The sequence below is a fragment of the Pongo abelii genome, chromosome 7 (genome assembly GCF_028885655.2).
Source record: "Pongo abelii isolate AG06213 chromosome 7, NHGRI_mPonAbe1-v2.0_pri, whole genome shotgun sequence".
Taxonomy (NCBI): Eukaryota; Metazoa; Chordata; class Mammalia; order Primates; family Hominidae; genus Pongo; species Pongo abelii.
In genome coordinates, this window is record NC_071992.2 from 82,680,515 (window position 1) to 82,705,935 (window position 25,421).

Consider the following 25,421-nt stretch of genomic DNA (forward strand, 5'->3'; position numbering starts at 1 on the left):
TCTCTCATTATAATTTTATAGGGAAAGGAGGCCTGACTGTCCATTGCCAATATTCCAAGCCCACTCAAGTTTTGCATGTGTGAAGATACAGGCAAACTTTCTTTCTTATTTATTCTATTCTGTTTGTCCTTTTAAGGCTTTGATGAACCTTAGTATAAAACCTTTCCATATCACAGCACACAACTGTAGACATCATTCTCTGAGCCATTCAGAGAAGGCAACAAGATGGGAAATTTGTCTGTAGCCTCCTAAACAGGATTCTATACACTGGGGCTTTCTACTGCTAATAAGTTGGACAAAATATATATATGTATACACACACACACACACACACACACACACACACACACATATATATATATAGTGCTCTTATAAGAGAGGCCCCAAGGAGCTCTCATGTAACTTCTACCATGTAAGGACACAGTGGGAAGATGCCATCTCTCAATCTGGAAAAAGCCCTCACTCAACAGACGTCAAATCTGTTGGCACCTTGATCTTGGATTACTCTGAATCCAGAACTGTGAGAAATAAATGTTTATTGTTTACATCACCTACTCTTTGGTATTTTTGTTAGAGCAGCCCCAGTGGACTAAGACAGTTGGTATCACACCTTGTTGTATTTCCGGATATATATATATATTCCAGATGTACTTTTGGCAGGGCTATGGTTGCAAACCACAGTGCAAGGAAATGGAGAGAATACCCTAATTACAAAGGAAACACTGCCTCTCCCAAAGGGCTTGCTAGATATTATCATCATTTATGACACAGGGCATTGTTAACCTGATATACACTCTTCTTCAGTGGGACAAAGCTACACCTTCTCAAACTTCCTATCCTTTAGTACACATAGGAGCAAGGAAGAAATACAAAGCTTTCAAAGGTAGGAAATAAATTAACAGTCTTCTGCAAGTCCTTTGATCTTCACAGAGGCACAGAACACTGGTTCCTGTGATAGGGAAATCCTTTGTATAATGCAATAAACTGTGTAAATAAGGGAGGTAGGGAGCAGAGGCACAAGGGTGAGGGCTGTAGAATCACTGCTCATTCTCATTCTTTTCTCTTCCTTCTAGAAGTGGCTGGAAAAGGGGGGAAAGCCTTGAATTGGAGGAAGCTGAGATTTGCTGCCTTTTCAACTGTTCCTGCCTTTTAAACTTGGGTATTTGCATCGTATGTGGGATACCAGCTGACATTAGGGCCTTGAGCAAAATGGAAATGGGTCGCTAGGCCACCTCCCATTTCCTTTTGTAGTCCTTTTCCCACCTGTTCTGTGACTCATCATCTTTATGCTCTCCCCTGCTTAGCCCCATCGCTATTTCTGTTTATGTGGACATTTAACCAAAGCCATTTTCCCCGCCCATATTTAAAACAAATAATTATCATTTGGAGAGTAAACGGAGCTTGGCCTACCCAACCCTGATTATTTGAAATCATATTATAAACAAAAATGTGGATGACTCTATCTAGTTAACCAAATAAAGACAACAAAATCTCCTTTTAAAATTCCTATTCTAATTCATCTTACATGGAGCAGTCCAATTAATCATTCTATTACAACCACTTTCAGTGTCTTTACCATACCCCCCAAATTTATAATTACTACAAATTGCTTATAGAACAAACTTCAAAATTTTAATCTTGGTGATTTGAAGCTCTCCATTAATTTAGTTAAAAAACTGGATGCCAGGAACTCCACTAGGCATTGCTGAGAATACAAATGAGGAACAGGACAAAATGTGGTTTCAAAGTACCTCCCCATAAAGCACTTAAAGGAAAAACAGCAAAGAACCCTGGCTTGGCAGACACCTTTTCAATCAAGTCATCACAGTGAGTATCATCAGTCATGGCACACATAGAAACTCATGCTACTTGATTGGATACGATGAAAACATAGCATGATTTTCTTGTGTTCCTGCCAAAGCAGCATAACAAAATTCTAGTCATGAGGAAACGTCAGACAAAGCCAAACCAAGAAACATACATTGAAAGAGCTGGCATGAAATCTTCAAAAGTATCAAGGTCATGAAAGTCAAGGAAAGACTGAGGGAAACTAAAGAGATATGACAACTTAATCCTATCATGTGATTCTGTACTAGATGCTTTTACTATAAAGGCCATTATTAGGAGAATTGGTGAAGGTTGAGTAGGGTCTGAGGATTAAGTAATATATCAGTGTTAATTTCTGATTTTGAGGGTCCTATTGTGATTATTAGGAGAATGTCCTTGTTTAAAGGAAATGTACTCTAAAGAATTCAGCATGATGGGGCATCTTACTTTTCAGTGGTCCAGGACAAAATTTCTTTATACTACACTTCCAAATTTTCTGTAAGTTTATTTCAAAATAAGAAGCTGTTAAAAGGTATGCTTTCCATTTACTATTCTGCTTCTATATAATGAAAGAAGGCTGAGCAGCTAGGACACTATTAGCAATTGTCTAGATGACAGTAGAGCAATGGCTGTTGGAATGGAAGGACGTGAGCCCGTGAGAGTTTATAATGGTGAATTCTACAGGTTTAAAACAGAAAATTAGAACTTAGGTGATCTCTGGGAAGTTACAGACTGTTCTGAGATGCGGTCTTCTACAGAGAGAAGAGCAGTGTCAATACGATGAGGGGAACCAGAAGCTGCTAGTTCCTTAAGATGAGCTTTAAGTCCAATTTTCCCCATCTAGGCCCTTCCAACCTCAAATGCATAAACATGTACTTTTTGGCTTATTTTGTCTTCTTTTCTTTCACTATACCTTTATCAACTCTCTAGGTCTCTGTCAGTTCCTCCCTTCACAGTATACTTGGGCACTCACAGCCCTATATTTTTTTCAGGTTTTGGTTAAGATTTGCACCCTTCCTGGCCCTGACAGAATGTCTGACACAAGCACACAGCCAGTATTTGGTGGTTGAAAGTGCTAAGCCCTCCCGGTGGCTGTTGTAAGGCAGATGCTATTACCAATGCAGCTCCTTACTCTGCATTCGTTTTGTAGTTCTATATACAGTTGGCGCTATGTCTGACTGTGTCCTCCCAACTTCATATGTTGACTCCTAACCCCCAAGGTGATGGTATTAGGAGGTGAGGCTTTTAGGAGGTGACGCTTTTGGGAGGTGATTAGGTCAAGAGTGTGGAGCTCTCATGAATTGGATTAGTTCTCTTATAAAAGAGGCCCTGATGAGCTCTCATGTAACTTCTTCCATGTAAGGACACAGTGGGAAGATGCTGTCTTTCAATCTGGAAAAAGCCCTCACTCAATAGATGTTGAATCTGTTGACACCTTGATCTTGGATTACCCTGAATCCAGAACTGTGAGAAATAAATGTTTATTATTTAAGCCACCTACTCTTTGGTATTTTTGTTAGAGCAGCTCCAATGGACTAAGACAGTTGATATCACACCTTCTGGTATTTCCTGATATACTATATTGCAATGGTATGGCCCTCTGTTTTCTCTGTATACGTTTTGTCTCCCCCAAAGGATGGTAAGCTCTTTCAGGGAAGATGATGGGTCTCCATAGCAGTGATCACTGTGATGAGCATGGAGTAGTTGCTCAATGAATGTTTGTAGAACTAAACTGAGTCAAAAATTAGAATGAAGAGAAAGAAAAAAGACATAACCAGGGCCAAATAGGATGTGACAACATGCTTTACTTATTTAATTGAGATCGGAACCATAAAAATGTATGTTTTGGTGTTAACTAAAACAGAAAGTAACTGTTCCTGAGTAAATTAAACATGCTAATCGAGAACACAGATCTGGAGACAGCTGCCTGGGTTGCATTTGACTGATGGTTCTGCTTCTTATGAGCTCTACCTTCCTGGGATTATCAGTGTCATTCACTGCCTGAGGTTTTTGTATTAAGTGAGATCATATATGTAAAGAACATGAGTGATTGGCAAGTTGTAACAACTTAGGAAGGTTAGCTAAATACCATCTTTTTTTCTAAAAATCTTGGACAGAACGTGGGAAGGCACAGCTCTGAAATTCTTTCAGGGAGGTCATTCTTTAAGAGGCCTCAGCTGGGAAACCTGCTGTTGGAACAACCCATCTGGAGTTTGGGTAGGGAGAAGGAATCTCATATCCAGCTCCTTCTGACTACCTTTACACAGAAGTAGGCTGTGGGGCTCAGGGACGATTGATTGATACAAAAAGACCTGAGATTGCATAGCCTTAAAATCTCACTCCTTTCCCCTAGGAAGGCCACTTCCCTCCAACTTCTTTTCTCATGCTTTCTCTTTAAATCTGCAAATCTGCATGTTTAGTCCATGTCCTTCAAGGCTGTCCTTGATACTAATTTTACTGATTTCTATCACATTCTATGAGTCACAGTTAGATTTATCTACCTTCCCTCACTCCCATGACCAAAGCAGTCATCTTAGGCTGCAAGGCTATTCCATATTTTGGGGTATGTGCAGCTCATTGATAAGTTGCCTCTTCAAAGGTTTCAATATGCAAGAACATTTCATAGTGCTATATACTGGTCCTAATATACTTCCACTGAATGGATGTTAGGAGGTCCTGGGGAAGGGACTTTGCTTAAATTGTTCACATCTGTATATCCAGGCTGTAGAAGGGTACCTGCCACATGATAGGTGCTTAGCATTCCAAAAATGACATCAATGCCCCAGAAGAGTTTATCATCTTTTTGGCAAGACAAAATCCATGAATAGGAAACAGAAAGCACTATGCAACTGGTTTCTGGTTCTAAGATTAAAGTTTGCCATTTCCTGGAGAGGTCTATAGTGGTAAAACCCAGATTTTTCTCTCTAGTCTCTGCCTGTGATGCTCCTAAAGCTTTTTTTGTTTGTTTGTTTGGGGTTTCTTTTTGGCAGCCTGTGCTTCTATTTCTTTCTCTGGGATGCAAAGCTGAGCAGTGATGATTAAAAGTATTCCTTGTTTTTTCTTTTTAATGTTTTGGAGATAGAGAACTACATCTAAGGTGTTAGCTCATTTAATTTAGGCCTCCTACTTGTGACTCAAGAATATATCCTTTTACAAAACTGAATTCTTACACAAGTGAGTTCTCAAGGTCATAGGAAGAGCAGTACAGAGCTCAATCAAAGGCACAGAATGTTCTTGTAGCTGTCATATCAGTAAAATTATACTCATCATTGTCTACTAGAAGAGAAAAATGTCTATGTTTCCAGCCACTATTTCTGCCTAAAGTGAATTTTCTAATTTAAAAAGGCTTAATTCAGCTCTTTTCATACATTAAGTATGATGTCAATATATTTTAATTAGGGATTAATAATGCTGATAGATTTCTGTGGTTTCCTTTTATGTAAAGTGATCTGTAATGTGACAATATGCCTATCCCAATTAAACAATGATCAAAAAAATCAGCTGCAAACAACAAAAGATAACACTGTCATTATGACAAATAATCCTTATGAAAGGATTTTCATAGGATTATTTGACTCAATGTCAAAACATGCTTACTGAAAGATGAACTGAGAACCACAGCGTGGTCTTCTAAATCATTTAGTATGTAACATGTGGTCGGATCAGTTACGCCATCTGAATTAAAGCTGGAGACGGCTATCTAAATCAGCATGACTCCAAAACAAATATATTGGATAATGGAGAGCAGGTGGGAGGCAATGAGAGAGAAAGAACTGGGACTATGCCACAGCGTGGTTTTTTTTTTTGTTGTTGTTTTAGGATCTTGCTCTGTCATTAGGTATGTTGTAAACTGCTGCAGAATCCTCCTCAAAACCCAGATGTGGAGATTGAGACTGTGTGTAAATACTTCAAAGGAGAAAGAAAAAGAGGATAATGGGACGCAGAAAAACAAAAATGACAAGAAACGTTCTGTCAGCAGCAGGCGATTAAAAAACCCCATACAGATCTGGCAGAGCATGGTTATTTCTGAAAATGACACTCACTTTGAAGGCTGTTCTTTCAGTCAGACCTCTGTTAGGCTAAGGACCTCTCCCACTGCTGACATGATAGATCAAAGGAAGCATCTTGCACTGTCTGAGGTGCATGACTAGCACAAGACACTACAGACACAGAACAACAGAGCAGGCAATGGACATGCAGCCAAATCACCATCACAAAATACCACTTCTTTCACTTCTTACAGGATAAACTACCTTGAAAAAGACCTTTAGGACTGCATAGTCAAGGATAGTTCCTTGCCAAACTGTTTAGTTTTTTTCCCAAGAGAAAACAGAACGAGCAAGTCATTAGTTGGTATGGATCAATTTCTACTCTGAAATGTGGTTTTATTTGTAATGTCGGGTTGTCTCAGCACCTTGACTCTCAGGAAGATGAGATCTCTCTGAGATGTCATCTTCGCCTTGAAAAAGTTTTCAAAAAATATCAGGCTCCTCGTATGCCACTTTGGAGAATGCCTCCTGCAAATACTTGGATAACAAGGGTCACCATGACAAGGGAAACATCCTTTCTGTTGCCAAGACCAAGTTAAATTTTCAGAGAGAATTTCACTCCTAAATGGTTACAGCTGATTCATGATTTTCATTTCTTTGCCAGACACTCAAATGGTTTTTGAAGGGGCTTCCAAGGCAAAAGCAAATCCTCACCTCTGGATAAATAGCTCAAATCTCAGAGGAGATAATAGCCAATTCTCCAGTGTTCTGTTGTTTGGTATTCTCCTTTCTCCCCATTGTCATTTCAATAGTATTAGTCATTAGTTTTCCTGCAGAAGAACATCTTCCTCCGAAGATAATGCTGTTTGGACATAACACTATTGGTCCTGACTCATTGCTGCCCTGTTCTGACCTTGCAGTCACCTTCCCTCTTGCACTGGGATGGGCATCTCCTCATAGTGTAAAGTGTCCCACCAGCAGGTAATGTCCAGAAAGCTGTCAATGTCCATATCTGACAGCTGAGCCTCCACCTTCTCAATGCCAATGGAGTGAATCTCCAGTCTACTTTATCAATCCACTTTAAGGACAATATCTTGTGTCACCTCTAAAACCTTAAATTTGAATTTCTCACTCTTGGACCACAAGTTCCTGGCTATGTTTTCACCTTTCTGATTTTTAATATCATTTAGATATCTAGTCCCTAGATACTTCTGCTGTCTCCTGACTTCCATTCCCTCTTAGTCTTCATTCTTTGTCTACCCAAAGTGGACATTTTGGTTGATAACATGTACAAATAGCTCATGGTCTAGCTGCATGCTGCACCCTCACCACCAAACTCTAACCCTAGATCAGTACGCCAATTCACCCTCTCCATCCCTATGCCCAGAGAGCAGGAGCTGCTGGAGAAGCACAGGGAATGTGTAGATTGGTTCCATTGCATGATCTGTAACCTCTTCAGGATGCTTAATATTCATGTACTGCAGATAATCAAATGATATGCCCAGGAATGGTGAGAAAGTAGAAGGCTGTTCTTTACATAAGAATAGCCATTGTTTGGAGTGAAAGGTGGCCACTGTTTAGGCCACAGTATGTAACATAAACTGTGACCTGGCATGAAAAGGCAAGTTGAACACCCTGCATTAGCAATCTGGACTATAAGAATGGAAAAAATTTATCAGTTGGCACTTGGACAGACTGAAAGAGGAGCAGGAGTGTAGAGAGTAGTAGACTTACAGTAATGGTAGAGGAGAGCCTCTACCTTACTCGCCTCTTTCTTCTTAAATGTGTATGATTATTTAGACAATAGGGTCAAGAGAATAGACAAAGTTGTGCGACTCCTCTCTCTTATGGGATATCAGATACATGGGCCTGGCCAGGGCAGATTTAGGTCTTGTGAGACCTGAAGTTCATACAGTTTTGAGATGTCCTCTTAAAAAAGAATACAAATTTAACACAGGCACAAAAGCAATCAAATGCATGAAAAATTGCTGCTACTTTGTATTGAGCTACATAATGGTGTAATCAAATTACTCTTATATGGCAATCATTGACTTACCAATGAATAAACATAGCAGTTTTGCCACCAAAACATTGCTTTCTTCAGGACATTTAACTGGGTCAGTGGCAGTTTTGCAACGCTTTTTGTCTGGAGGTCAGCAAGATGGTGGAAAAGGAAGTCTTGGGTTTCATTCCCCTCCACAGGAAAATCAACTAGAACTATTCATAGACCAAAAAAAAAACACCTTGGTGAAAACCCCAAAACATGGGAATAAACCTGAACCACTTGTGTGTTCCATGGAATTGAATAAAAATCTACATTGAAAGGGCAGGAGAATCAGTCTCACTTTGACTATGTCACCCCTCTGCCTTCCATAAGCTGGCACAGTGCCACACAGGGTACTCCCCAGGGCTCATAGTTTCTACAGTGAGAAAAGAGATCCAGGGAAGTGGACAGCCAGCTTCCCTAGCATTCTGAGATGCTTCCCAGGAAGCCCACTCTGTCCTCACCTCATGGGGATTGAGGAACATAGGGGAAACAGTGCAGTTAGACCACCTGCGGTCAGGCAGAAACAAAGCAAGGAGGTGGGGCCCACAGAGATCAGCACACAGATTTTTGTGAATGTACCTATCTTGCTGGATAGAAGAGCCTAGCCAGCTGCCTCACCTGAATTCAGGGCAAAGGGAGCAGCTCAGGCTTCTAGATAACCTAAAAGCAAACTCTGTCTGCCTGGGGTCAGTACGAGCTGGCCCATCCACAATCATAGGCTAGACTAACTAGTGAAGGTCTATCCCTGCCAAAGAACTCCTGTAAAACTCAGGAAAGTTGGCTTTCTCTATAAAGGCATAAACACCAATGCAAAGACATAAGGATTACAAAGATTTAGGAAATCATGATACCTCCAAAACAAACAAACAAAGAAACAAACAATGAGAAAGCCCCAGCAATGGACCCTAGAGAAAGGTAGATCTATGAAATGACAGAAAAAATGGAGAATAATCTACTTTTAAAAGTTCAGTAAACTTCAAGAATATACAGATAAAAAATTAAATGAAATTCAGAAAATACACAAACAACACCAGAAATTTGACAAATAAATAGAGACAATACACAAAGAAACAAATAGAAATTCTAGAGATGAAGATTACAATGACTGAACTGAAAAATGTAATAGGAAGCTTCAACAGCTGGCTCAATCAAGCTGAAGAATCAGTGAACTCAGAGGCAGAACATTTTAAACTACTTAATCAGGGAAGCAAAAAGAAACAAGAATGAAAAAGATGAAGAAAGCCCATGGGAATTACGTGACACCATCAAGAGACCTAACCTATGCATAATAGGCATTCAAGAAACAGAAGAAAGAGAAAAAGGGCCAGGAAGAGGTTTATTTATTTATTTATTTATTTATTTATTTATTTAGAGGCAGAGTTTTGCTCTTGTTGCCCAGGCTGGCGTGCAGTGGCACGATCTCGGCTCACTGCAACCTCCGCCTCCTGGGTTCAGGTGATTCTCCTCCCTCGGCCTCCCTAGTGGCTGGGATTACAGGCACCCACCACCATGCCCAGCTAATTTTTGTATTTTTAGTAGAGAAGGGGTTTCACCATGTTGGCCAGGCTGGTCTCAAGCTCCTGACCTCAGGTGATCCACCCGCCTTGGCCTCCCAAAGTGCTGGGATTACAGGTGTGAGCCACTGTGCCTGGCAGGAAGAGTGTTTTTAAAAAATAGTGAATGAAAACTTTCCTAATCTGAGGAAAGAAGGTAACATCCAGGTACAGGAAGCACAGAAGTCCCAATTAAATTCAACCCAAAGAGGAGTTCACCGAGATGTATAATAATCAAACTGTCAAAAATTAAAGACAGAGTTCTGAGAGCAGAAAGAGATAAGAAATATATCATATACAATGAAGTCCTAATATGACTGTAGATGGAATTCTCAGCAGAAGTCTTGCAGGCCAGGAATCAGTAGGATAACATATTCAAAGTGTTGAAGAAAAAGAAAACTGCCAACCAGGAATACCTTATTCATTACTTTCTGCCACTATCTTGGTTCCATGTTCCCCCCACAAAATGCCCAGTAAAGACCCAGAAACTGTCTCTGCTATGGAGCATAAGTAGCCAGAGCCACAGGCTAAGACAGGGTGTGTAAAAGAATCTAACAGTGATGAATCAGTACCAGAGCTTGAGGAACAAAATTCCACACAGGCAACGACCACACAACAAGCCCAGTTGTCAGCAGCAGCTGAAATTGATGAAGAACCAGTCGATAAAGCAAAACAGAGTTGGAGTGAAAAGAAGGCACAGAAGGTTATAACCAAACTGGGTTTTAAGCAGGTTACAGGGGTTACTAGAGACACTATTTGGAAATCTAAGAATACTCTGTCATCACAAAACCAGATGTCTGTAAGATCCCAGCTTCAAATACTGACATGGTTTTTAAGGGAAGCTGAGATTGAGGTTCAGCAAGCACAGCTAGCGGCTACTGAGAAATTCGAAGTTCAAGGTGAAGCTCTCTCAAACATTCAAGGAAACATATAGCCTCTTCCAACTGTACAAGAGGAGAGTAAAGAGGAAGTTGATGAAACAGGTGAGGAAGTTGATGAAACGTGTGAAAATTAAGGACACAGAATTGGTCATGTTGCAAGCAAATGTATTAAGAACAAAGGCAGTTCAAGCCCTGAAGAACAACAGTAATGATATTGTTAATGTGAGTATGGAATTAGCAATGTAACCATCTGAAAACAAGAACGTTTTTTTCGGTGTTTCAAAAGAGTAACTGCAGCTTGAATTGAAATTTGTACTCTTTCTATCATTAATAAAGTTATGGTTTCTTGTTAGATAAAAAGGAATATTTTATCCAGAAAAGCTGTCTTTCAGAAGTGAGGAAGAAATTAAAACTTCCCCAGACAAATAAAAGCTAAGGAAGTTTATCCACTAGACTTACCTTTACAGGAATTGCTAAAGGGAGTTCTTTAAACTGAAACAAAAGATTGCTAAATAATAACGCTAAACATATGAAAGCACAAAACCTAATGGTGTAGGTAATACAGAGCAATAATCAGAATACTCTAGTACTGTAATAGTGATATATAATTATATTCTGAGTATGAGGGTTAAAGGGCAAAATTGTTAATAACAACTAGAGCTAAAATAAATTATCAAGGGATACATATCACAAAATGATGTAAATTCAGACATCAAAAACATAAAATGTGGGAGGGGAGTAAAAGTTTAGAATTGTATGCAATAAAAGTTAAGCTGTTATCAGCTTGAAATAGACTGTTATAAGATATTCTGTGTAAAATTTGTGATAGCCAAAAAGCAAAAGTAAATAAGAGATGGAAAAAACAAAATTTAAAAAGATTCAGAACATACCACTACAGAAAACCATCAAATCACAAAAGAAGACACCAAGAGAGGAAGAAAGAAACAAAGTATCTATAAAACAACCAGAAAACAATGAACAAAATGGTATTTGTAGGTTCTTACCTAGCATTAATTACCTTGAATGTACATGTATTAAATTCCCCAATTCAAAGACATAGAGTGAATGAATGGATAAAGAAACAAGAGACAACTATATGCTATCTACAAGAGATTCACTTCGTTTTTAAGGACACACATAGACTGAAAGAGAAGGGATGAAAAAAGATATTTCACAAAAAAGGAAACCAAAAGAGAGCAGAGGTAGTGATACTTGCTTGTATCAGACAAAATAGATTTTAAGTGGAAAATTATACAAAGAGACAAAGAATGACATTCTATAATGAAAAAGAGGTCACTTCGTCAAGAGGACATAAAAATTATAAACACATGTGCACTCCACAGTGGAGCACCTAAATATATAAAGCAAATATTAACGAATCTGAAGGGAGAGAGAGATTGCCATTCAATAACAGCAGGGGACTTCAATACAGTGCTTTCAATATAGAACAGATCATGTAGACAGAAAGTTATTGAGGAACCATTGGACTTGAAGAACTCTTTGGATCAAATGGAACTAACAGACATATGCAGAACATTCCAGCCAACAACAACAGAATACACATTCATTTTAAGAACACAGAGTACATTCTCTAGGGTAGATCATTTGTTAGGCCACAGGACAAATCTTAGCAAATTTAAGAAGATTGAAACCATATCAAATATTTTTTTCAACCATAATGGTATGAAACTAAAAACTAACAACAGGAGAAATTTCAGAAAATTCACAAATAAATGTCAAAAAACATACTACTTAGCAATCAAGGTCAATATAGAAATTAGGAAATTAAAAAAAAACTTGAGACAAATGAAAATGGAAGCATAGCATACCAAAACTTGTGTAATGCAGCAAAAGCAGTTGTAAGAGGAAAGTTTGTAGCAATAATGCCTACATCAAAAGAGAAGAATGATTGCAAATAAACAATCTAATATCACATCTAAAGGAAATACAAAAAAGAAGAACAAACTAAGCCCAATGCTAGCAGAAGTAAAGAGTAAAGATCAGGACAAATAAATTAAATAGAGACTAGAAAAACAATATGGAAGATTGATGAAACTAAGAATTGGTTTTTTAGAAAGATAAACAAAATTGACAAACCTTTAGCTAGACTAACCAAGAAAAAAGACTAAGATAAAATCAGAAATGAAAGTGGAAACATTGCAACTGACACCACAGAAATACAAAGAAAAATAAGAGACTATTGTGAAAAATTATAGGACAAGCAATGGAGAAACTTAGAGGAAATAGATAAATTCCTAAACATATACAACCTGCTAAGACTGAATCACAAGAAACAGAAAATCTGAACAGAATGATAATGGAGTGATGAGACTGAATCAGCAATAAAAAGTCTCCCATTGTTATAGTTTGAATATGGTTTGTTTATTCTCACGAAAACTCATGCTGAAATTTGATCCCTAATGTGGTGGTGTTGGGAGGTGGGCTCAATGGCAGGTGCTGGGGTTATGGAGGCAGATTCCTCATGAATGGCTTGGTGTCATTCTCCTAGTAGTAAGTTCTTGCTTTTGAAAGACTGGGCTAATTCCCACAAGAATGGATTAGTTCCTATGAGAGGAGGCTATTATAAAGCCAGAATGCCCCTCAAGTTCCCGGCTCTGTGCCCATGTCTGCTTTTCCTTTGATCTTCTCTGCCATGTTGTGATGCAGGATGAAAGCCCTCTCTAGAGGCCAGGGCCATGCATGACCTTAAACTTCTCAGCCTGCAGAACTGTGAGCTAAATAACCTCTTTTGTATATAAATTACCCAGTCTCAGGTATTCTTTTATAGCGACACAAAATGGACTAAGACACCCATCAAAGAAAAAGCAAGAACCTGAAGGCTTCATGACTGAATTCTACCAAACACTTAAATAAAAACTAATACTAATTCTCTACAGACTTCTAAAAAAAATTGAAGAGGAGAGAATACTTCCAAATTCTTTTTGCAAGGGCAGCAATAACCTGACACCAAAGCCAAACAAAAACATCACAAAATAAGAAAACTACAGACCAATATCTTTGATGAATATAGACGCAGAAATCCTCAACAAAATGCTAGCAAACTCAAAAGTGCATTAGGAGGATGAAACACCATCAAGTGGGATTTATTCCTGGGATGCAAGGATGGTTCAACATTCACAGATCAATAAATGAGAGACACCATATTAACATAATCAAGGAAAAAGCATGATTATTTCATTAAATGCAAAAAAATGCATTTGACAAAATTCAATATCTTTTCATGATAAAACCACTCAACAAATTAGGTATAGATAAAATGTACTTCAACACAATAAAAGCCATATATAACAAGCCCACAGCTAACATTATACACAATGGTGAAAAATTAGAAACCTTTCCTCTAAGATCCTGAACAAGGCAAGGATGTTCATTCATGCCACCTCTATTTAACTTAGTATTGAAAGTCCTTGCCAGAGCACTTGGTCAAGAGAAAGAAATACAAAGCATCCAAACAGGAAAGAAGAAGTGAAATTGTCAATGTTGGCTGACTACATGATCTTATACATAGAAAATCCTATAGATTCCACCAAAAATCTGTTAGAACTGATATACAAATTCAGTAAAGTTGCAGAATATAAAATTAACACACAAAAATCAGTGGCATTTCTCTACATTCACAACAAACTTTCTGAAAAAGAAATCAAGAGAACAATCCCATTTACAATAGTTACAAAAAATGAAACACTTAGAAATAAATTTAACAAAGAAAGTGAAAGAACTGTACACAAAAAACTATAAAATATCAAGGAAAGAGGCCAGGCACGGTGGTTCACACCTGTAATCCCAGCACTTTGGGAGGCCGAGGCGGGCGGATCACGAGGTCAGGAGATTGAGACCATCCTGGCTAACACAGTGAAACCCCGTCTCTACTAAAAATACAAAAAATTAGCTGGGTGTGGTGGCGGGCACCTGTAGTCCCAGCTGCTCAGGAGGCTGAGGCAGGAGAATGGCATGAATCCGGGAGGCAGAGCTTGCAGTGAGCCGAGATCATGCCACTGCACTCCAGCCTGGGTGACAGAGCAAGATGCTGTCTCAAAAAAAAAAAAAAAAAAAAATCAAGGAAAGAAACTGAAGAAGACACAAATAAATTAAAACATATTCTGTGTGTTCATGTTCTGGAAGAATTAGTACTGTTAAAAGATCTATACTACCCAAAGTGATCTACAGATTTAATGCAATTCATGTAAAAATCTCAATGTCACTTTTTGTAGCTATAGAAAAAGCAAATTTGGCCAGGTGTGGTGGTTCATGACTGTGATCTCAGCACTTTGGGAGGCCAAGGCGGGCAGATCACTTGAGGTCAGGAGTTCAAAATCAGCCTGGGCAATATGGGAAAACCCCATCTCCACTAAAAATACAAAAATTAGCTGGGCATGGTAGCACATGCCTATAATCCAAGCTACTCTAGAGGCTGAGGCAGAAGAATTGCTTGAACCCAGGAGGTGGAGGTTGCAGTGAGCTGAGATCACGCCACTGCACTCCAGCCTGGGCAACAGAGTGGAGACTCTGTCTCAAAAAAAAAAAAAAAAAAGCAAGTTGAACCACAAAATCCCCAAATAACCAAGGCAATGATGAACAAAAAGAACAAAGCTAGAGGTATCATACCAACTGTAGTTGATTTCAAACTATACTACAAAGTGATAGTAATTAAAAGAGCATGGTGCTAGCATAAAATAGACACATTGACCAATGGAACAGAACAGAAATCATAGAAATGAATCTGTTCATCTATGGTCAATTAACTTGACAAAGGTGCCAAGAATATACAATGGGAAAAGTATAGTCTGTTTAATAAGTGGTGATAGGAAAACTGGATATCCATATGCAAAAGAATAAATTTGGACCCTTATCTCACCCCATTAACAAAAATTTAACTAAAAATCGATTATAGATTTAAACATAAAACCTGAAAACCACTGGAAAAAAACATAGGGGAAAAAACTACATGACATTTCTCCAGGCTACGATTTTTTTTTTTTAGATTTGATTCCAAAGGCATGGGCAACGACAGCAAAAATAGACAACTGAAATTACATAAAAATAAAAACTTCTGTACAACAAAGAAAACAATTAAGAGAGGGAGGACACAGACTACAGATTGGGAGAAAATATTTGCAAGCCATACATCTGATAAGGGATTAATATTTAAAATATGTAAGGACCTCAACTATATAGAAAGAAAACAAATAATCCAATTTAAAAATGGGCAAAGAATCTGAATAGACACTTCTGAAAAGAAGACATGTGAATGGCTAACAAATACATGAAAAAATGCTTGACATTATTAATCATTAGAGAAATGCAAATTAAATCCACAATGAGATATCACCTCATACCTGTTAGGATGGCTATTACCAAAAAGAGGAAAGATAACAAGTGTTGGCTAGGGTGTGGAGACAAGGGAATTCTTGTACACTGTTGGTGGGAATGTAAATTAGTACAGCCATTCTGGAAAACTGTATGGTGCTTCCTTTAAAATCTGAAAACAGATCTACCATATGATCCAGCAATGCCACATATGGGTGTTTCTCTGAAATATTTAAAGTCAGTATGTCAAAGACATGTCTACACTCCTATGTTCATTGCAGCTCTATTCACAATAGTCAAGATACGGAATCAACCTAAGTGTCCATCACTGATGAATGTATAAAGAAAATGTATATATACACAATGGAATACTAACCTACTCAGCTTTAAAAAAGGAAGAAATTCTGGGCTGGGTGCAGTGGCTCATGCCTGTAATCCCAGGAGTTTGGGAGGCCAAGGCGAGAGGATCACCTGAGGCCAGGAGTTCGAGACCAACCTGGCCAATATAGTGAAACCCTGTCATTACTAAAAATACAAAAAATTAGCCAGGCATGCTGGCAGGTGCCTGTAATCCCAGCTACCTGGGAGGCTGAGGCAGGAGAATCGTTTGAATCCCAGAGGTGGAGGTTGCAGTGAGCCACTCCATCCTGGGCAACAGAGTGAGACTCTGTCTCCAAAAAAAAAAAAAGGAAGAAATTTTGTCAACATGGATGGAATTGGAAAAAATTGTGTGAAGTGAAATAAACCAAACACAGAAAAACAAATAACACAAGACAAATAATACATGTTCTCACTTGATTTTGGTATTGAAAACAATTGAATTCATGGGAACTGAGAGTAGAATGGTGGTTACCAGAGGCTGAAGGTTGGGGGAGTGGGGAGATGATAATCAAAGCCTCAGTTGCATAGTAGGAAAAAGTTGGATTTTTTTGAGATCTACTGCACAGCATGGTAAATACAGCTAGTAATTGAGTACTGTAGATTTTAACATCACTTAAGACAATAAATGTCAAATGTTCTCATCACAAACATTTCAAATATTTGAGGTGATGGATAACTTTATTAGCTTCATTTAACCATTCCATTGTATTAAAAAATCCTAGCATAACTTTATACTGCATAAATATATACAACTATAATTCGTCTATATGTATATAATTTAAAAAAAGTTTTATCTGGAACCACCAGACTTAATCAGGTCAAGATGTGCTAGCTGCACACTAAGATTTGATTTGATACATTGGGATGTGTAAGACATATGACCTCTCACATAGACATAAATCCCACTGCTTGTAGAAGTGCTATAGGTGTATGCTCTAAAAATGTAGACATTTAATTTGACATAATTTCCATAAGATATATGGTGCATTTGGAATCATATGTGCTCCACTATCAAGCATATTTCTGACAGCAGGGAATGTTCGTTTTGACAAGATAGTGATGAGAAACAAATCTTTTTCTTACAATTATACATATCTGATGATATGAAGAACATTCTACAGAGTAGCTTCTGGCTTCATAAATTTCAAACCTTGCTTCTTTAACTCTGCTTATGGTACTGAGTGCTGTAGGATGCATTCTTATCACTTTACAATGTTTCCCCCAACATAAAGCCGCTGTGTTTTGTGTTGGCACGGTGGGTGGAAAGAGACAGGTAGTATAACTATAGACCAAGGGACTTCAAGTCTTAGAAACTTTTTTTTTTTTTTTGAGACAGTCTTGCTCTGTCATCCAGGCTGGAATGCAGTGGCACGATCTCAGCTCACTGCAACCTTCCACCTCCGGGGTTCAAGCGATTCTCCTATCTTAGCCTCCCCAGTAGCTGGAATTACAGGCACCTGCTACCATGCCTGGCTAATTTTAGTAGAGACTGGGTTTCACCATGATGGCCAGGCTGACCTCGAACTCCTGGCCTCAAGTGATACTCCTGCCTCGGCCTCCCAAAGCGCTGGGATTATAGGCGTGAGTCACCCAGCCCAGCCTGAGTCATTTAAACTGAATCCCATTTAACCCAAACTAATTATATCCCAAATTCCACTTTAGCTGAATCCCCTCAGTACCATGACCATTTCAAAGACATGAGGGTATGAGTGATAGATGGTAACTCTAAGTGGAATGAGACACCAGTCTAAACAGATTAAACATTTTACTTTTATATGTGAACATGTGAACACATGGGAAGGGCCTGACCAGGGAGGGGTCCTAAAGCTTAAGCTCCATTAGCTTTGTAGTAAATTCATCTCCCCATCTGGGCTTGAAAAGCTTGCCTAGCATGTAATCTGGAGGTTCCTAATAGAGAAGATTCACTTCCCATATACTGATTGAAGAATAGGCATCTTTCTTACGCTCTTTGAAGATGACAAAGGTGTAAGAAATATTCAGGATCCAAAAAGGTAATAATTGTCTTTAGTATCAGATGTGATATTAACATTTCTTGAAAGCAAAAGGAAAGCACGAGTTAACTGTAACCTGCTGCCTAAATTAAGCAGTAAAAATAATTCCATAAGAGAGTTAACTCACTCCCAGGAGAAATAAATGTCATTTAAATAATATGAATGAAGAGTACGTGTGTGTCAGGCAGAACCACCCTGAATGTTTGCAGCCCAGGGGCTGTATCCTGACCTCAAGCCTCTTGCTGATAAGTAATTTCGAGTCATGTGGGATAAGAAATATGTTGCAGTCTACGAATTGTCTACCCAGTACATCAACTCACCTGAGATGATAAAATTGTTCCCTTAGAGCAGGATTTAGCAAACATTGTCTATAAAGAACCAAATATAGTAAAAATTTCAAATATTTATGGAGGCTAAAATTTGAATTGCATAACATTTTCATGTGTCACAAAATATTTTTATTTTGATGTTTTTAACTATAAAAAAATAAAAAATTTTTTAGTTTGAAGGCTGCACAAAAATAGGTGGCATGTCAGATTTTGCCCCGGACTGTTGTTTACTGACCTTTGTTCTACAACATGCAGAGAAAAGATTTGGGATTAAGCTGATGGCGGGTTTAGAAGGACACCACTTTTCTGTTCTGCATTTCTATGCAGAAGATATTTCTCAAATTACAAATAATGCAGTATATCAGCTGTATATCAACTCTTTGGTAGGCACCATCTGAAGATCTAAAATGAATGACGCAGTTCTCCTCCCTCAAAGTGCTCAAATGCAACACAATCACCTTCCCAACCCATGACTTTTGAATGGCTGTTGGTGATTTGGCTTGTCTTGGCTATTGGTTTGAATTAATAGTGTATCTTATAGAGACACGGTACCAGTGCAGCACCATGGGCACAACCCAATTTGGCACGAGATTCCTGGCAGCCAAGTGGGCAGCACCTTGATTACCAAGATGGACTGGCCACCCTGTCTTCATCTGGTGTCCTCTTCCTGCTACTATGCTCCTTATGGGTCCCTGTTACTATAATGAGTTTTGAAGTTCAAGAAGCTTTTGCACAGAAAGGATTGGTTCCAGTTACTTGCATTTTCAAGAAACATCAATTTAGGAATAAGTAAAAACATCATTTACATAATGAAAAACATGTTACATAATTAAAAACATCATTTTCATTAAGTTCAGCATATAAATCTTATTAATTCTATTTATAAATCTATATCTAAAATAAGAATTTTACCTTTCCTTGCTCTTTGATTACTGTTTGATTAATTTAAGTAACACAGGATAAACATCCTTAAATAATCAGCCTGTAGTTTATCAAATTCCCTTAAGCATTTTATACTACATTTGTAAATTTATTCAATGAATTTTACTTCAAATGCCTGACCAGACAAGCCTACCACCCAAACAATAAAACCTTCAATATATTTAAACAATGTAAATTAAATGTATAAATATAGAAACCCAATAGTTCTTTTAAGCATTCCAACTTTGAACTTAAAAATCATAAGTTTAGGCTGGGCATGGTGGCTCATGCCTGTAATCCCAGCACTTTAGGAGGTCAAAGCAGGCAGATCACCTGAGGTCAGGAGTTCGAGACCAGCCTGGCCAACATGGCCAAACCCCATCTCTACTAAAAATACAAAAAAATTAGCCAGATGTGGTGGTGGGTGCTTGTAAACCCAGCTGCTCGGGAGGCTGAGGCAAGAGAATCGCTTGAACCCAGGAGTTGGAGGTTGCAGTGAGCCGAGATTGTGCCATTACACTCCAGCCTGGGTGACAGAGTGGGACTCTGTCCCCCCCGAAAAAAAAACAAACCCTAAGTTTATAATCACATATTTTAAAGTGAAATCCCCCAACTAATCCATCCGATTATCATATCAAATTCTCTTAAACATTATAAGCATAATAAATACCAAACACATAGATTGTTCCAGCGATTATAAAACCTACACTTAAACTTAATCACTCAAATACAAATAATATGGGTCAAACTACCTTCACTAAGTTTTAAACATTCTAGGGTAGAAAGACTTTCAGGTCAGGGTCAGCAAACTGACCTGCCATATCTGGCCTGCTGCCTGTTTTTCTATGGCCTCAAGCTAAGAATGGTTTCTGCAGTTTTAAATAGTTAAGAAAGAAAAGTAAAAGATGATTTCAGCACCCATAAAAGTTCATAGGAACATAGTTATGCTCATTCATTTCCATATTGTCTATGGCTGCTTTGGGGCTACAATATCAGAGTTGAGAGGTTAACACAGAGACCATATGGCCCTCAAACCAAAAATATTTACTCTCTGTATCTGTACAGAAAGTTTGTTAACCCTCTTTTTTTATTTAGAAGAAACCTACATAAAGGATCATTGTGACAGAAACTTTTGCCTGAAAGGAATTTGGGACCAAAGGCAGGCAGTGTCTTTCAGAAGGTTGTTTATTGTCCACCTTCCTCCACTTACCCAGAGCACTGACAACAGAGGTTGAGGACAGGAAAGAAGGGAACACAAAGGGAAGAAAAACTCTCTTTCGGTGTAAAAACAGAGATCCCCTCCCACCATATGGCCACCTACCCTCCCCCTTCTTCAATGCAAGTGATACTGATTATTCTGAGCAGTTTAGAGCCTACTGGCAGCTGTTAAGCTGTGGGGGTGCTTCTCACAGCACGCTTAGGAGGAAGTGGTACGAGAGGGTGGTTTCCCTAATCCTTATACCAACACAAGTTGAGATAGCATCATTTAGGTGAGAAGAAAGTTCTGACCCTTTGGTTGCCATTAGCTTTGCCTTTCAGTAAGCTCATGAAAAGAATTGTTGAGATGCTTCCAGACTATTATTCAGGGTCCAGTTTTCCTAGTTTAGAAGGCTCAATGTCTTTAAAGTAAGAAAAAAATAATCAAAACTGGGTTGCATTTTAGTCTCTTGTTTTTGGGGTTTGGCAAAAGTATGTTTACCTAAGTTGATAATAAAGTCAGAGATGGGGGCTTGCGGATTTAATTGGAAATAGTTCTTGAAATTGAGTGAGTGTACCTACATGCATGTGTGAGCGTCTATTGACTGTTATGTCCTTCAAGCATGGATTAATTAGTACCTTGTGGTTACCATGCCAGCCTGGAATATTCAAGGTAAGTTCAGCTGCAATGGAATTAGCAGGAATCAGGCTCTGGCCATGCTGAGTCACAGCACCCCCAAAGTTAAAAAATACCAAATGCCTGACAGTGCTCCTATGATTGGTTAATAGGGTGGTAGTCATTAGTTCATCGAGATGTCTTATTTAAGGGGAATGTGTTGGCAGTCTTAGTTTTATGGCCCTGAAGTAAGAACCAGATGCCAGGTATAGTTTCAGTATAGTCACCCCCAAGTGTCATGGGCCCAGAGCGAGGAGAGTAGCACTCCCGAGTGGGATGATGATTTCTTGGAGGTTGGTAGATTAAGAGACCAAAAATTGGTAGGGGATATCCATGTTGACGAGGGATATCTTGACTGAAATGTGCTATGTCCGATGAATGAGTATATGTACTATGTAATATTAAGTAATATTAAGTAATGTAAGATTTACAGTACTGATCAACATCCATGTGGGGTAGGTTTTATTGTACAGTTAATGACAGTGGATGTGCGACAGTTGATTAAGGGATTATTAGTACATGCTTATATGCATGTGGACTGGATTTTTAATGTATTGTTAAACATGAATGTACTATGTACTGTTAAGCGTTTATAGTACTATATATTATTCATGGGGAGTAGCAGTAATGTACGAAGTACATAAAAGCACTATTATAATAGTGCTAGTTGATTAATACTGACATGGTAGTCAAAGTGTATGCTGAGAAAGAATTCAGGGAATCGTTTAATTAGAATTTCAGCTTTGGGTGTTGACGGTGAAGCAGGATACTTTTTCCCCGAGTTGTCCTGGGGAAGGATCCTCCATTTCTGGTTTACAAGACCAGAGTATTGAATTATACTACAAGACCATCTTCATTTAAGCAGTTTATTTTCAATTAGGCCAGAGAGTGGCATAAGGGTAAGGATGATAGAGAAGTACACAATAGATGCTCTCTGTCCGATGGTGATAAAAGGGTATTGGACTGGCTGTCCCCCAACTCATGTGAATGTAAATAGGTCAGCTACCAAGATTCAGAATAGGCCTTTACTCAATGGTCAAAATATTTTGCTTTGTTGTTTGGACATGTGAAGTACAGGAATAACTGCCAGAATAAGAATGGAGAACACAAGGGCCAGTATGTCTCCTAGTTTATTAGGGAAGGATCATAAGATTGCATAGTTAAACAAAAAGTGCCAGTCTGGTTTAATGTGGGGTGGGGTGTTGAGGGGGTTGGCTAAAGTGTAGTTATCTGGGTTGTTCAGGTGGTCAGGCGAAAATAGTACTAGAGTTATTAGAAGGAGCAGGAGAAAAATTAAACCTAAAATATCTTTGGTTGTGTAGTGGGGTGGAAAGTTATTTTGTCAGGGTCTGATGAAACAGGGTTATTAGATCCTGTTTCATGTAGAAATAAAAGGTGAACAGCTGCTAGAGCTGTAATGATGAAGGGTAAGATGCAATGGAAGGCGTAAAATTGTGTAAGGGTGGCTTTGTCAACTGAAAGCCCACCTCGGATTCATCGCACAAGGTCAGTTCCAATATATGGGATGGCTGATAGATTTGTAATTATTGTAGCGCCTCAGAATGATATGTGGCCTCATGGGAGCACATAGCCTATGAATGCTGTCACCATAGTTGTGAGTAGGAGGATAATGGTGATATTTCAGGTTTCCAGAAATGCAAATAATCCATAGTATAAGTCTCGGCCAACATGTAAGAAGAGGCAGATGAAAAATATTGAAGTGCCGTTAGCATGAAAATAGCAGACTATTCAGCCGTAGTTTACATCTTGGCAGATGTGAGTGACTGAAGAGAAGGCAGTTGAGGTGTCCGATGTGTAATGCATGGCTATAAATAGCCCTGTAATGATCTGGAGGGTTAGGCAGGCACCAAGAAGTGAGCTGAAGTTTCATCATGTAGAAATTTTAGATGGTGTGGGAAGATCAATGAATGAGTGATTAATAATTTTTATTAGCAGGTGTGTTTTGCAGGGATTGGTCATTAGTGTTCTTATAGTTGAAATACAATGAAGATTTTTCATGTCATTAGTCACGGTTATAGTCCATGTGGGAATAATGGCATATACTGCATTTTTATTAAGTGTCCTTTTGGTTATAGGGTTTCCAGGTTTCTCTTCAAAACCTTCTCTTATTTATGGAGGGCTAGGGCTAATTATCAGTGGTGCTGTATGTTGTGGTATTGTGTTGAATTTTGATGGGATTTTGTGGGGTTGATAGTCTTTATTTATTTGGATGGCATGATGGTTGTTTTTGGTATACTACAGTGATGGCTACTGAGAAGTACCCTGAAACATGAGGATCATATTGATATCTGAGTGGTTTTATTATTAGGGTTTTTAATGGAGTTGATGCTGGTTTGGTGAATAGTTTAGCACGATGAAGTGGGGATCACGATTGATTTAAATAGTGTAAAGAGTTGGATGATTTTTGAGGGCGAGGGGCCTGGGTAGTTGCGTGAAGATTCTGTGGGTGCAGCTGCCTTGTGCAGCAATGGGTGTTGGTTAGTGGTAGTTGCTGGTTGATCATTATTTGTTAGTATTTATGTTGTGATTGAAATTACTCAGAGTAACAGATAATTAGGAGTAGGGCTAGAAGGGATGGAATAAAAAAGGAGACAAAGTAGAGTTTAATTAGGCCTGAGTAGATACCATAATGGAGGGTGAAATTTGGGTTTGTGTGATGGTCTTTGGTATAGATTTTTCTAGTCAAATTGGGTCTAGTAGAAGCGAGGCTGGATTTTGGCTTGTGAATAGGCCTAAGTGGGGGATTGTATGGTGAATTGTGGCTGAATAAAATCCTAGTATGTTGGAGAAGTTGAATGTCTGTAGGGGGTGTTTTAGTTTAAGATTATTAGTTATAAAATTAAGTTCCATTGCTAGTGAGAAACCTAAGATGGTCACACAGACGGCTGTGAATTTCAGGTGAAGTGGCATGGTTGTTTGCGGGGATGAAACAGGAATGGTACTGCTGGTGATGAGGAATTCGGCAAAGATGCTACCGATTATTAGGCGCTTGAGTTAATTAGGAGGAGGTTATTTTTGTGAATAGTAATTAGAATCATGAAGCGAGGTTGTCCTATTAGTGCACGAAGAAAATAATACGGGTACTATAGACAGCTGTCAAGGAAGTGGCAATAGGGTAATAAAAATGGCTCATGGCCAGGCGCAGTGGCTTATGCCTGTAATTCCAGCACTTTGGGAGGCTGAGGCAGGAGGATCACGAGGTCAGGAGACAGAGACTATCCTGGCCAACATGGTGAAACCCCGTCTTTACTAAAAATACAAAAAAATTATCTGGGCATGGTGGCATGTGCCTGTAATCCCAGCTACTTGGGAGGCTGAGGCAGGAGAATCGCTTGAACCAGAGAGTCAGAGGTTGCAGTAAGCCAAGATCGCACCACAGCACTCTAACCCAGGAGACAGTGCGAGACTCAGTCTCAAAACAAAAACAAATCAAACAAACAAACAAAAAGGGCTCAGGCGTTGGTGTATGATGTGTTTGCAGTTTCAATGATGAAGTCTTTAGAGTAGAAGCCTGTGAGGAAAGGTATACTTGTAAGTGCAAGTGTGCTGATAATAAGGGAGGAGGAAGTGAGGGGCAAGACTTGAATAGCCCTCCTATTCTTCGGATGTCTTGTTCATCACTGAGGCTGTGGATGATGGACCCTGAACATATAAATAATATAGCTTTAAAAAAGGCGTGGGTGCAGATGTGAAGGAATGCTAGGTGTGGCTGATTAATGCCAATTGTCACTATTGTAAGGCCTAGCTGACTTGATGGAGAATGTTATGATTTTTTTTAATATTGTTTTGTGTTAGAGCACAGATTGCTGGGAATAAGGTAGTAACAGCCCCCAGACATAATGTAAGGGTTTGGATTGATATATTATTTTCTATTAAAGGGTAGAAGTGGATGAGCAGGAAAACTGCTCTGACTATAGTGCTGGAGTGGAGTAGGGCTGAGAATGGGGTTGGATCTTCTATGGTGATGGAAGTCAGGGATGAAGGCTGAATTGAGCTGACTTTCCTGCTGCTGCCAAGAGAAGGCTAATCAATGGAAGGGAGTTGGGGGTAGGATCTAGAATACACATTTGTTGAAATTCTCATGTGTTAGAGGACGGGAGGAACCATGCCATAGCTAAGATAAAGCCAACATTCCGATGTGGTTGTACAGGACTGCTTGGAGGGCTGCTGTTTTAGCATCTGCTCGGCCATACCGTCAGCTGATTAGCAAGCAGGATGATTCCTACGCCTTCTCATCCGATAAAGAGCTGAAAGAGGTT

The 25,421-nt window shown here is 38.9% G+C and overlaps 1 protein-coding gene and 1 pseudogene across 1 annotated transcript in view; one reads left to right on the forward strand and one right to left on the reverse strand.

Annotated features, from left to right (window-relative positions):
- Positions 1–25,421, reverse strand: part of CPA6 (carboxypeptidase A6) — a 317,040-nt gene that overhangs the window by 141,002 nt on the left and 150,617 nt on the right. The gene's annotated exons all lie outside the window — the stretch shown is intronic.
- Positions 9,883–10,543, forward strand: LOC112134647 (nascent polypeptide-associated complex subunit alpha-like; annotated as a pseudogene).